General features: G+C 47.0%; 1 protein-coding gene across 1 annotated transcript in view; it reads left to right on the forward strand.

The window, feature by feature from the left end:
- Window positions 1-14,514, forward strand: part of PPP1R16B (protein phosphatase 1 regulatory subunit 16B) — a 61,328-nt gene that overhangs the window by 31,853 nt on the left and 14,961 nt on the right. The window lies entirely within an intron of this gene.

The following is a 14,514-nucleotide window of genomic DNA, read 5'->3' on the forward strand; positions in this document are numbered from 1 at the left end:
GTTACTGTGAGACAAGATAAGAATAGCTGGGGAAATGTGGGTGTTCCTGCCTCGCTGCGGGGCTGCGCCTCCCGTGACTCAGCACAGCCCCAGCTTCCTCCAAAACCACCCGGGTTTTGCAAAGCTGCCTCTATGGTCGTGAAGTAAATCAGGTTTTCAGTGATTCTCTGCTGCAGTTGCATGTGATGCCTAAAATATACATCTCGCTGTGCTCCTATTTTCTTTAACGCACTGGAAACGGCTGCTTGGACAGGCAGGTTTTTCTCCTGTGATACGTTGAGCAGGGGTCGACAGTTTTTATCGAGCTATTTTTCTTGCAAAAGGGAAGTGCTTTTCGTGAGGAGAGACACGGTGACATGTGTGACACGGACACGTGGGAGCTGTCCAGACGTGTGGCCAAATGGGACCCGTCTGTGGGTCGGCGTAGCCTGGCCCCTCTCTTGCTGCTGGCTCGGTGCTGGGGGATGCGCTTCATCAACAGCAAAGTTCTCCTTTGGAAATAGCAGAAAGGAAGGGATTGCCAGCCAAGAAGTTGGGGAAACCTTGTCATGCAAATTTAGTCCGTTACCTTGAAAAACCTCTTTGTTTAAATATTCTGGGGTAGAGGAAGGAGGGACCAGATGGTTGCAAAGGATCCCAAAACTGCTGACAGTGAAAGGACGTCTTTATGAGAGCTCACGCTCCACCCACAGTTCCTTGAAGAACCTCTTTCTAGTTCTCCTGGATTTTTACTGCAGAATAGAAATCCAAGGGAGGGTTTGCATATCTTTCCAAGCTGCTCTGGGACTCAGGTCTACCTGAATTCCCATCTGACCAGGGCGCTCGTGACTGGTGCTGGGTGGAGGAGATGGCTTTGCCTGACGTCTTGTCCCCTTCCCACGGTGACTCTGCAGATCCCAGCTGCCGTGATTTGTCCCTCTCTGCCTGCAGCGGGGATGGCCTCGCCTGAACCTCGTCTGCGTGTGCGGAGCGTTCATCTCTGCTTTTGTGGGTTTTTTATTTACTACAAATCCCTGGTGCATATGTTCTTTTTAATCTCTTTGATTCTGTTGCGCGTAACAGGCATGAAACACCTCAAAGCAGTTTGGTTTATTGGGTCTGTGTAGAGAAACAACCCTCCTGAGGAGCAGCCCTGATGGGGAACAAAGCTTCAGTGGTGAAGAGGTTAATATGGTCTGTCTGAAAACTATCTGTGCCTCATACCAAGCCTGATTGTCATTGTGCTCCTTTTAGCCCCCACAGTTGTTCTGTCCCCAGATCACTGTGTGGCCATTTGATCTATGAGGGGTATGTGTTTGTTGGGAAACTGTCCCTTGTTTTGGTGTTCCTTATGCTCTGTTGGGTGGAAGAGGCTGTTGCTCCTTCTTGTGTCCTTCAACCAAAAGTGCGCGGTGATGCGTGGAGATCTGGGCCAGCACAACACACTCCGTCCCCTGGTAGTAGGTTGCACAGGTTACACTTATGCAACCAGGACCTATTTTAACTTGCTTTTTGCTGGCGATCCCCGTCTTCCCAGGTGTGCCATGGGTGTGCCAGATGGAGCAAAGGTAATGGTCCTGTTGGGGCATGGAGCCAAGGCAGAGCTTACAGGTGTAAGAGCTGGCAGGAAAAGCACAAAACCTTCACACGCTCCCTTTTCAAAGGGAATACAGCTAGAATTTGGTTCAAGGTTTGTAGGTCAGGCTTCCATTATACAACTGTACTGGTTGCAGCTGCTCGGGTGAGATCCAGACCTCCTGCTTTGGTGGGCTTGTTTCTCTGGGTGTTATTCTTTACAATGAGATGTACAGAAACAAGCAAGATTTCTCTGTTGTAGCACTAACTGGGGTGGTGGTGGAGGCTTGAAGTGGAATTTGCTTCAATCTGTGAAATGTTGGAAATACCTCAGAAGCATTTGTTGCAAACAGCTGCTTAGAAATAAATGATTTTTTTTAAAGACCGTTTTTTCCAGATGAAGGTAGAACAAAAAAGAGTTGGGGGTTCTTCTAACTGATCACAGATCCGGTAATGAGGATCAGATCTTCTGCATCTCCCAAACCACGTGTAAGTGCTCTTGGCACAAGTCGCACTGAGCATGTGGATCTCTGCCCGTGTTTGAAGGACAGGATTGCATGTGTGAGGAAGGCTGTGCCCCTGGTTTGGTGAGAGTGAACCCTCCCATTTCATTTCACAAGGGATTAAATGGTCTGTGGTGTCACCAGGAACCAGAGTACTTTGATTCCTACCCTGTCACCCAGGCTGGCCCTGCACCCATTCTTGAAGGACTTGCTCTCAAAAAGGGTGTTGAGTATGAGGCTATGGGTCTTTTCTGCTGGATGTTGGTCAGCAGAAAAATACATGTTCTTTCACTAGAAGCCACCAAAGTTGCTCAGTTGTGCTCAGTGCTGGAAGTGTTGAATTTTGGGTTCAGTAGCAGGGACAAGTAGTGGAGCGCTGGATCCAGCCCCAGCGGTTCCGTGGGACTTGCGACACCCAGAACTGTGCACGAGCCTCAAACCAGCTCCTGGTTCCCTGCGCTGTCACCGCGATCCACCTTTGCAACCTGTAATTGGTGCTGTCAGCAGAGCAGTGTAAGCAGCCACTTAAGCATTAATTACTTTAATGAACTTGCTAAGGTGGGTTTAGCTGCTAAAGCATTTTGTTGTTACTATAAATTTTTAAGTCAAAATATTAGACTGTGGAATCGATGGGAGATGATGCAAAGTTTGAGCTTGGCTTTCCTCTTGTCTTAATGTTCAAAGTGTGGGTTTTTTAGGTAATTCAACCTTACAGTCTTTTCTCCTTCATTGCACAGAGGTAACAATGGCTGGCAGAGAGCATTAGGAGACTTTCTCCCTGTTTACTCGTATGTATGTGTGAGGGGTGCAGTGAGTACAGGGCAATCTGCCATTCAAGCCCAGAAGATGGATGTCACCTGTCCTGGATTGTGACAGCTAAAAGGTGGCCCATGATGCGTGGGCTCTTGTAGTGTTAAATGTGTAATGAAAAACTCCCTGACGTGAGGGATCTGCTGGTGAGGGAGCTCTCTTATGAGTAAACAGGATGGAATAAAATGGTTCATTAACCAAACTGGTTTTAATACAGAAGTAAGCGGAATTTTCACCACAGTGGAGAGGAGAATGTTCCTGCTATTGCTAATGGCAAAACTTAATGGGGAATTTTAATGACTGTTAATTATTTTGAAAACTGCAGTTTTCCTGGGAAACGCAATATAAATGCTTTGGCAAACTGAAGCTTTTCTCTGCTGTTGCAGAAGGGAAAACTATAACTCCTCTGAGCGGAGTCTTGCTGACGAGGGTATGGGAGGCATTTCACTTGGAATTCTAATGTGGAGAGTTGGACAGGGTCTGTCATCCCAGGACAGGAGACCTCTCGAAGGGATGACGGGCGAGAAGTGGGATGTATTGCTCTTTGTCTGCTCCCTGCTGTCCCCTGCATCTCCTTGTTCACAGCTTCAAGCACTTGTGTCTTCAATGTGCAGAGATACTGCTCTGATAAACGGGATGCTTTAAACCCGTGTAAGAGCTGTAGGAATTATGTATTTTTAATTTGGTGGCTTGAACTATGAGCTTATAAGCTCAGCATGTAAATACAAGCAAATTAAAAAAAATCATTATGCACGAATACTCACCTTGGAAACAGGATGAAACATCTGTGACTTGGTCTGAAGTACTAAGGCAAAGCACTTTCTGGAAGATAATTTCATCCCTTTTCCTCTTTACACTAAGTAAAAGACTCCTAGACTGACGCTGAGGGCTGGTAGAGCCGTTTCATAAGTGTTGGGAGTCCTGAGCATGAGCTGTGCTGTGGGTTCAGACCCCAGACCTCCCCTCCCGTCAGGGAGCATCCTCGTTCCTCTGCCTCACTGCACACAACTCCTCAGCAGTTTCTGAAAGGGTTTTCTCTCTCTGCCCAGCTGGGATCTGAAGGGTTTTGCTGAATTCAAGCCATATTCTACAGATGAAAGTTTTAAGCTGACTGAGGTGGCTTTTGAAAGTGAGGAAGCCACTCACTAAAAAGGAAAGTGCTCCCAACCCCACACAGTTTCTTTCTTTACGGCATCAAAGCCCAGGAAGCTCAGCAGAGAGGAGCTGGCAGCAAACGCTTTCTTGTTTTGAGTCCACGCGAGGCTGGCACTTTGGTGTCTGTGGACAAGGCAGGGATGGGTGAAGGCAACAAGCTGGACTTTTTTTTTGTTCTGAATAGTCTAAATGACTTATCGAGCTCTCAGGCTGCTTCCCCATGGGCTGAACTCCAGCAACCACGCAGCTCTGTGGCATCATCCAGCCTGGGAACACTTATCTGCTGCTACGTGAGGTGGTGGGGAGCAGAAATCACATAGAACTTGTGACAGAAGAAGTGTGAGAGAGTTTTCAGCTTTGTGCGATGGGGCAGATGCAGTAACTGTTAGAACAAGGTTTGTGTGCACAGCCCTTGACAGTCAGGCTACAGACCAACGCAGGTTGTGTCACTGTGTGCCCACTTGTTCTGACTTAAAGGTCTTTTGTGCAGTCTCTGAGGAGTCATGGAAAAGGATTTTAAACCTTCTTCAATGAAATTAGGAAACGTTAAGAAAATTAATTTTTTGTCCACTATTATTTTTTTATTAGTAGTAGTAGTATTTTCTTTTTTTAACTTGGATGATGAAGATAATGGGTCTTAAATTTGAATTGCATGGCTAGCAACCTGCAGCAAATTTCTGCTGTGATCTTTATTCAGCAGATCATCCTCAACTGGATCAGACCCACGGCCCATGAAGTGGATGGTGTCCAGTTTCAGCCCCTGGCCTGGGGGACAAGAGTCATCTGTGCACAGCAGCTATCACACATGTTTCATTATATACCTTATCACAGGATGGTTTGGGTTGGAAGGGAGATTCAAAGCTCCCCCAGTGCGCCCCCTGCCCTGAGCAGGGTCATCTTCACCAGCTCAGGTTGCTCAGAGCCCCGTCCAGCCTGGCCTGGGATGTCTCCAGGGATGGTTCATCCACCACCTCTCTGGCCAACCTATGCTGGTGTTTCACCACCCGCATCATAAAAACAAACAAACAAACTTCCTTATATCTAGTCTAAGATTTCATCCTTGTATCTAGTTGAAATCTATATCTACGCTTTCTGCTAGGCCTGTCTCATTGATCATAAGTATTACTGTAACTATGAAAAACACCCTGCATTTCTGCCAAGCTGAGGTGCTAACTTCTGATTCATCTCTTAAATGTATGAACCCGTTTCCTTGCAGCGCTGAATACCTTTGATGATGGTGTTCACAGATAAACTCTCTTGACTTTTTTGACAAGGCTTTGTTGTTGCCAGGGGCTAGGAGAGCAGTCCTTGTGGTTCTCTAATCCCTTCGCTGATGTTAAAAACAAATTTTCAGCATGGAGAGTTGGGATGCACAGGTGTTTCTTGGACATACTCTTGCTTGCTATGTGGTGGTGCAAGGATCACTGGTGCCTCCAGGCCAGGTCCCACCATGGGGCAACATGCCACTCAACGTGGGGTTTTGTGCAGTTGCTGGGTGGCTGGTGGTAGCTCCCAAGTGCAGCGGTGATGCGCAACATCAGGGGTTACTTTGGGGTTGGAGGTGTTTGACCTGGAAAGCAAATCGAATGTGTCATTTCCTTAATACAAAAAAAAAAAAAGGCATTCTGGATGGTGTGACTGGTCTGTGTGTGATAGGTGCTGAAACGACAACCGAAAGAGAAATGGTTTGAAACTCTGAGGGAATAGTGGGATTTGATCAGCCCTGAAAACTTCCAGACTTCTGAGACTTGAGCTTGTGAAAGGGGAGATAAAAAAGAGGTTGTCCATGCTGGGTTGCTGGTGAAGGTCAAGGATGGTTGTCACATGTAGGCTGGGTGACCAAACGTGCTTTGTTCTCCGTGTTGGTGATGGCATCGTTGCTGATTTGTAATTAACTGAAGCATCCCGCCATTCCACAAGACCTTTGGATGACCTTGCTCCCCACCTCTTGTGACAATCCCCCTCTCCCAGCCCAGGTCCTGGAGGTGGTCAGCAAACGGGTCCCAGCTGAGCGGTGGAGACCTTCCCGAGCCAGCCGAGAGCTGCTGCTGAGCCACGGCTGCCGTTTCTCTTCATAAAATACACATAGACACAGTTACCAAACTCTGCCAAACACAAGGTTCACCTCGGGGTCTTGTTGCCATCCAAGCTGTTACCGCTGAGATTTCAGCCGCTTTGCGCAATTCCTCTTGACTGAACAATCAAGAGGGTGGGTGAGAGGAGAGTTTTCTTGTGCTTAAAGGGCAGAGCTGGGACCTGGGACTCAAGGGCACTGTCACAGCTGTGCTGTGGCCTGTCACTGTGACCTTGATAAAGAAACCTGAGCCTCCAGAGTCTAGATCTAACTCGGGCTGAGATGTCATACCTGTGAAATGAAGCGAATACTGATTGCAGAATCCCAGGAGACAGCCTGGAGCTCGCTCTGCTAACGGCAGTAGCACTTTTGGAGATCTCTGGATGAAAGCCTCTGAAATTCAAATCGACGAAGTCGCGTAAAATTCCCTACTGAATAATTACAGGTTGCAAAAACAGAAGGGCTGCTGAGGATCAGCTGGCGCTTCTCTGGTAAAGTTCAGGTTGCTGCAAAACTTGTGCGAAAGTTTTCTTTCTGTAGTGTTTGCTTTTAAAAAGGAAACCACAATCTCTTTTTATTTGACCAAAAAAAAAGGTGAGGACTTTCTGCTTGTGTAGACATTTCCCTTCCAGCACTGCATGTTTCCAGTAAGAAATGGTGCAGTTGAGCAGGGGGTGATGTTTTAGCCGGTTACACTTTAACTCCTGGCGTGCCCGTGGCGGGCTCCCAATGGGGTGTAATGGTGTGAGACACATCTGGGCTGGTGTGAGCTGGGGCTGGAGCTGCTCCTGGCATTGCAATGTCACGCCAGGCTGGTTTTTAGAGGGCTGCGCTGCAGAGCGTGTCCCGGCGCACCGTGCTTCTGCCTTAGGCGGGCGGTTAGACCTTGGCTACGTGGCACCCTGTTTTGTCAATGCAGGGATCCAATGGAGCAGACCTAAGGATGTAGTTTGGTCCCGTAGCTCCTAAAGATCTTCATCCCCAATGTACTCAGCCTAAACTAAAGAGCAACAAAGCTGTTGTTTTGTTTTTCCCTCCAAACCCAAAACGTGCTGATTGAGGTCAGAGTGGATGCTGCTGAGGGTGGAGAAGGTACCGAAACAATCAGAGCAATTGGAGCTTCTCTAGAAACCAGGGCAAGGTTAGAGATGCACACCAGAGAACAAGGGTCTCTGAAGTGGGGAAGAGCCAGGGCTGCCAGTGAGCTCCTGGATCAGCAGCCTGTCCCTGTGGAGAATGGTTTGGTCTTAATTCAGGGCAGCTTGAACAGCGGGGCTGTATTTCCCCACCCCTCCACCAAAACCTCTATTCTGTTACTCTAAATAGAAAGTTTCCGGGTTTATAATTGAGACTCTTAAAAACATTCATGTGGTTCAGGTCAATGTACAGCTGCTTAGCTGAGGCCATAGGATGCCTGAAATACGAGCTGGGGCAGAGGCTGTTGATTCTGGAACCTAATAGCACTTTCAAATGGCCATATGAACTATTTCCTGCTGCATGGAGCGTATTAGAGTATCCTCTTGCAAATACTGGCAGGCTGGCTCTGCATGGAGTTTGGCAGGGTTTTGCAGCTCTGCTCCTCAGGTCACCTGTTATGCTATTGTGTGGATGTAACAAGGAAGCTCTTCATGTACTCAGCTGCAAACGTTTACCTCCTGACACCATTGCCCCCTTTTATCTAAACACTTCTTAAGATGTAATTTCTATTGAAGCCAATTATTTTTTTGCTGCGTTTCCCTTTTGGTACCCTGAAAGATTTATTTTCTAACAAGCTTAGTACAAAGATCACAAGTGATGGCTGCTGCATATCTCAGTAGATGGGTTTTGGTCCAATACATCAAAAGTAGTTTCTGAACAGGTATATAAGTGGGATCCTCTGTGCTACTCAGATAAAAGACTTTGATGTTGTGTTGTCTGAATGGATTTGCATGTGTTGTCGTGGCTTCCAAGAAGAGCTTTTTGTAGGAAGAAAGCTGGAAGTAGCTGGAGCAGTAGGAGAATGGGAGGTTCAGGTTGAGCATTTACTGATTCTGTAGGTGCCCTTTGTCTAACTCTGCCTGAAACATGGAGGGTACGAGTTGTCACTTGCCTGCTTGCACCACTAAACCCAACATTTCGTGTGGGGATGCAGTTTCCTCTCAAGCTGCTGCTGGAGGATGTGGCTGTCCCTCACATCCCACTTCCCCGTGGTGCTCTGTGCTTTATTGGTGCTTTCTGCAGAGCACCATCGCACCCGAAAAGCCAGCATTGCTTCCGAGTCACCCTTGGGACACTCGGCCTGGGTCTCCTTGATCCATAGCTTCCTAGGTCTGACCTGATTTCTTTTGTTGTGTACTCCTAAAATAGGCAGCAATCATAGAAAATAACTACTCCAAAATGTCTCTTAGCAAGAGGGGAGGCTCTTTGACAGCCCAGGTGTCACTGTCACAATGATATTGGGGAATCTGCTTTCCTGGCTCCCTGCCCACAGAAATCCTGCTGAAGGCAGCTGAGCCCGAAGGTTATATAAAACACTTATCCCCTTATCCCTTAGCCCATCGTCTATTTAAAAAACATACCAAAATGCTTTATTTATGCTTCCAATAACGGATGAGGAATGGGAAAACAACAAAATAATCTCCGACTTTAGTTTTCCTTTATGTATTTGATACCTCCTGTGTGAACCAATTTCACTGTGAGTCTGAGCAGGAGGAGAGGATGAGGATGTTTTTAAACATGACACTACATCCATAGAAAGGCTTGTCAGATGGCAGCATTCTCTGATTTTTATTTTCTCGATGGAAATGAGTTTGGCTTTGTTTCTGCTGCATCCTTTGAGCATAGCTAGTTGCAGATGCATAAATTGCACACTGTTACTTATCCGAATAATCCCAGGTGGATGGCAGCCATTAAAGAAAGATACTCTAGCATCACTAGCTCTAAGTGAATTATTGGAGCCTGAAGTCCTGTAAATGCAGAACACGAAGCATGTGGGTTGCATTTGGGTTTGGGCACCTGGCTGTGGTGTATTCATCAAAGACGCAGCTGTACGTGGTGGTCACCTTATTCTTCTTGGTGCTCTGGTAGTACAGTGATGGACAGGAGAAAAGCGTAAAGCAAAAATCGATTGAAATAGATGCAGAGTTGGGGAGAAAAAATTGGACCCTGCACATTAAATAAATATATGAGCTGTGGACAACCTTCGGTTGCTGTCAGAATAAAACCTGTATATGAACTGGTGCACACACTTCTAAGCTCTATGGGAAGGGCCTGCTGTGCGATGGGCGCTCGCTGGGGCTCGGGAAGGGTGTCCCCTCTTGAGCAAGAAGCATCAAAATCAGAAATAGATTTTCCTTGACAGAAGCAGCACCTGGGCTGAGTGTAGCTGCATGAATGTCCCTGCCTGTGTGAATGTGGCCTGAAGCAGATGGGGCTCTGCTGGCATCTTCCCAAACTTCCCAGGTTTTGTGAGTATATTAGAAGGAATGTGTGTGCCTGGCTATAAACTAGGTGGGAAGTGTCTTAGCAGGCTTTGAACCTTCCTGAGACAGCTTGGTGATGAACCATGGCGGGCTGTCTCAGTTGCTAGCTCAGCAGGCAAACTGGGCCTTATACTTATTTTTAGGTGTACTAAATGTTAGAAGTTGTCTGAGCGTGGTTTGGGTTTGTTTTGGTTTGGTTTTTTACTGTGCGTTTTTGTCTTTCAAAAAACTGAAGGGAGCTGCAGAGATTCTCAATGGACCAGGATGCGCTCTGTTGTACACTGCGTAAGTCCATCCTGTTATTGCTCAGGGTTTAGATACGCTTTTAAACGCGAATATCATGGTATGCTGTGTTAGGAAGCTGGATGCTTGGCTGGCAGAGCGCTCACAGCTTCAGTGTTTTCCTGGCAAAGTTTCTCCTGTGTAATAAATATCCCTGCAGAACCATAGCAGGAAGAATGCAGATTTGAAGTAGCCGAGCCCATCCATAGGGCTGTGCTGGCAGGTGGGGGATCGGTCTTTGCCAACGCACCAGTGTGGCACAGGCACCTCCGGTAACTCACTACAAGTGATGCTGGGAAGAGTTTCTTCTGCTACACCGGGTTTTTGACTAGAGCTACATTTGGGTGGAAGCGACTTCTGCCAATGTAGAAAAGTGTGCACCTTAATGCAAGTGAAACTTCATTTTATTCAGTGAAATCAGATGTAAATGTACAAGAATTATTCTACTGCAATATTATTCAGTGCAACAGTAGCTTTTAAAGGTGGCTTGAGAACCAGTAAGTGAATCAGAAGAGTTTAAATATTTTCAAAAAGAGATCGTTGAGTGCAAAGGATCAATATAAACCTGGATATTTAAAAACCAGTGGCCCGTGTGTATGTAAACTCAGAGCACACAGGTAAGGCTACTTTCCAGTATGGACGGTTTGCCACTATGTATTTTTGGGAGGAACCAGGACCTCCTGTCAGGAAGGTGTTTGGGGTTTTCCACCTCCCCACTCGGTATCCGTATCAGTTGGCTTATTCTCTGATGAGTTATTAATACTGAAGGTATGCAAAAGCTGGGAGTGTAATAATATCCAGAATTTTATGGTGTAGCTTATTGGCTTAAATAAATGGGAGTGTAATAGTATCCAGAATTTTATGATGTAGCTTATTGACTTAGGGGGAACTGCACTGACAAAGGCAGTTTTTCCCCCATGGAAAAGTCCCTAACTAGTGTAGGAACTTTTCAGGAAAAGCTGTTTCTGGTGCAAACTCAGTGGGGAGTAACATCGATGAAAAACGATCATGCTGGAATATCTCTTCAGGTGAGAGAGCTGATTAGCCCGCATTGAATTTTCCTCAGGGCCTTTGTAGTAGCTTCTTTGTCTTGCCCCTGATTTATGGGTTTTGGGGAGAATAAGCGAGGCTTGGATGTGCTTGGGAGGAGAGGGAGCTCCTGAGAAGGGGGTTCGTGGTGTTCAGGGAGGAGAATCTGTCTGAGGCTGCCCCAGGACTTGTGATGGAGGGTGACTTAAAACCTAGGATGTATTTTCACAGCTGTCGTGGGAGCTTTTTCCATTTAACACAGCACAGATGTGAATGATAAAATATAAATTGAAGATTAATGTATACCATCTTGGCGTGTGAGAGGTTCAATTATAGGCAGAGCAGGCAGAATAATGGGAAATACATTTGAGTGATTGTTCAGTTAATATAATTTGCAATGAATTATTCACAACAGTTTGTTCACCCAGCTCTTATTGTAATCATTTTCATTCCTTCATTTGCTATGCGTTTGAAACCGCTTCCCACAACTTGCGCTTGACATGTCATGAAGTATATCCACGCACCCGGCCCTTTCTCCCCACCTCCCCCGCCTACACGCCAAGAAGGACAGATTTTAAAGAGCTCAGCACTTCAGGCACTGAGCTCTCTATAAGAAGTTAATCATAAGTGTTAAAGTGGAGGCTGCTGCTTGCTGAATACACCAATGTGACCCATAAAAACTTATTCTGTTGGACTCGGAGTGACCTCAGCTCGCAGAGGGCTCACGGAGGACCCATCCCCACGCTATACCTTGTGTGTATGGGGGAATCTTTATTTCATGAGTGATGTGCCGAGGCTTTAGCTGACAGAAGGCGATCAACTGGTGCTGAGTGATTAATCTGTGTCCTTGTGAGCTGAAGTGTGTACTTCCTACCTGTGTGGCATCATTCATGTCTGGAGGTGGGGGGTGAAGGTTTTAGGCACCAGCAGACTTGAAGAGAAGCCCTTTGCTTGCTCAGGTCCCTGTCCCTTGTGTTGCACATTAAGCAGTGGAGTTGGGTCGGTGGCAGTGCCGCAGCACCAGAGCTGAGCATTCGGCTTCCAGCACTGCAGAGCATTGCATTTGTGCAACCCCTATTCCTGTTCCACTGGAAAACCCACACGTGCCCATTTCTCCTGAAGTTCATCAGGACTTGTTCTTCCCGTGGGGAAGGTGTCCAGGTCATCTCTCCACAATCCTCTGCAGGTCTGTCCACAGGGAGCGGGGGGTGATGAAGCTGCTCTTTGCCACCCTGTGCCTGGGTGCTGGGCAGGAATCGGGGCTGCATTCTGCCACAAGCTTGGTGAGATGCTGGGTAAACCCCCTCACTTGTAAAAGGGGGCATATGAAATAGGAAATCAGAGTTGTTGGGAACTTGTGCCTAGCTGTTGGGGTTTGTTGTCTGGAGCATGAGGAATACTGAAGGCAACATCCCTCCTACTTTGGGGACGAGAGCCAGGAGTTGTCACTGCCCTGCGCTCCCCTGCTGAACCCCGAGATGCCAACTCCAGCTTAGGACTGGTTGGAAAGGAGGTTCATTCCTTCTTCAAGCTGTGTTTGCCTGGACTTATCGGTACCACATCCACACCTAGTTTCATTACCTGACTTTTCTGTGCTCTTTTCTGATGTCTTGTGCTTGTCGGTCTTCAGTGTGTTGGGAGACACTGGGAAATATTGTGAGGGCTGTGGGTGAGCTGGTGTCCAGGGCAGATGGGAGCTAAGGGAGGTGCACTGTGAGCATGAGGGATGCTGCGGGGGTTGCTGGGGAAGTCAAAGCTGCTTTAGAGTAAGATAAATCCTCCTCTGAATCTTAACCCTTCAAGGACAAGCTCTGTCAAGGCACAGTCACAGAGCCTTCAACACAAAATGCCACACTGCGTAACAAGCACTTTTAAGGTTTATCTGCCAACATCTACTTGTCCAAATCTCCATAATGAGGCAAAACATGATTATGGACCTGTGTGTCATTTGTACACGATGGCTCCTTAATGACTGAGATTGAATTAAAACCCTAATGGCAGAGCATCCAAAGCAAATAAGAGGCAACCAGGTCCACTGGCTAATGACTTGCGTATCGCTCAGCTTGGATTAGAAGAGCAGGAGCTTGGGGCTGGCCAGAAACAGTAGAAGCATGGTCATTAAACTGGATATACTGGCAGCGTGTGGGGCTTTTGTTGCTGTCAAGCACGCGAGTGTCGGGGCTGTGAGCCGCGCGTAGGCGTGGGGCTTCCTGCACTGGGCTTAGGGCTGGAAAAAACTCAGACTCTTTGGACTCTCCATGGTGAGGGATGAGTTTTGTTCATTGTTGTATTCTGCTCTTTTGTATCAGTTTCATCGAGCAGGTGTCAATGCCTTGAAATGATTTCCAGCAAACATAAATTCCAGCATTCGTTTTGAGTCAGGTGAAATGATCCCGTGATGTAAAGTCTCTTATTTCGCTTCTGTTCTGTTTTGCCTTCCTTTTTGGTAACGTCAGACCCCTGGCTTCCAAACAAAATTTCACTTTGATTCAATTTGTCTCTCTTGCGAGTGCGTTTTCCAGGTCTTTTAAACAAAGCTGGTGTCTGCTGGTGCCTAAAATCAACATTGATGTCATTGTGGACGTGTTTTCCATTTTCTGCTTTGGATGCCAGGAGTGCTGCGTCCCCAGGGGCAGCCGTGATGTGCTGGGCAAAGAGCTCCCTCTAACAGCGGGACAGCGCTCCGTGGGTCTGAAGCAGCAGCAGAGGCTGCAGGTTCTTTGGGAGCAACCAGCCTTGCTGTCGTTTCAATTGCCAGCTCTGAAGATGGTTATTTCCCTTTTAGCTTTGTTAGAGTTCCTTATTTTGCAGCTCTGGTTTTGCTTAATAGTTGCATCCTTGCCATCAAGTAAGACGGGACTTGAATATCTGTTGCTACCGTGGCCTCGGGGAGATGATTATGAACCTCGGGCTTGGGCTGTGCTGTCAGTGACATTTGAGGTGAAAAAAGCATTAGGTAGTGAAAGCTCTGGAGAAAAAGCAGGGAAGGAGCAAGTAAACAACAGAAGATGGGTATAGATCATCAAATTCTGTCAGCAGTGTTGAATTTGAAGAGTTCCTGGTGCTGCTATTAATTTACTTCCCCTGCCAGCCTTTTTGCTATTACCCAATGCAAGATCTGTACCTTAGAGCAAACTTGTTTTACCTCGGGGCTGATGGCTTTTCATGTGTTTCAGAAATTTGCATTTTAATGGAATAAATCTTATCCTTTCTCCCCAAAGCAGCAATAAAAAAGTAAAGCCACTGGGAAGCTTTGTTCAAATACCTAACAGCTCATGTGAAGAGTCCAAAGCAACCCTGGGGTATTTTAGATTGGGCAGACCCCTGAACGTGTTAGGTGTCTCGCCCCAGATTGATAACTTCATCCCCCCCACAGTGAGATCTCGCTTATGATTTTAACTTGGGACCCAAAATTCACTGATTGCCTCTGAGGTCTCCTGGGTTGCGTTGTGCAGGCATTGCAAAGCACAAGATAAAAACGTAGATTGTTCCAGCACAACCATATGAAAATGATAGGGGTAACAGCAAAGTCTCCTCTGGAAGGAAGCTGGGAGAAAATTGTGTGCTGGTGCTCTCTGCTGGGTAAAACCAAGAAGGCTTTTTGCTCACCAGCACTGCGGTGGCTGCAGGTTCACGCCAGTGTGGA

The sequence above is a fragment of the Columba livia genome, chromosome 16 (genome assembly GCF_036013475.1).
Source record: "Columba livia isolate bColLiv1 breed racing homer chromosome 16, bColLiv1.pat.W.v2, whole genome shotgun sequence".
Lineage (NCBI taxonomy): Eukaryota > Metazoa > Chordata > Aves > Columbiformes > Columbidae > Columba > Columba livia.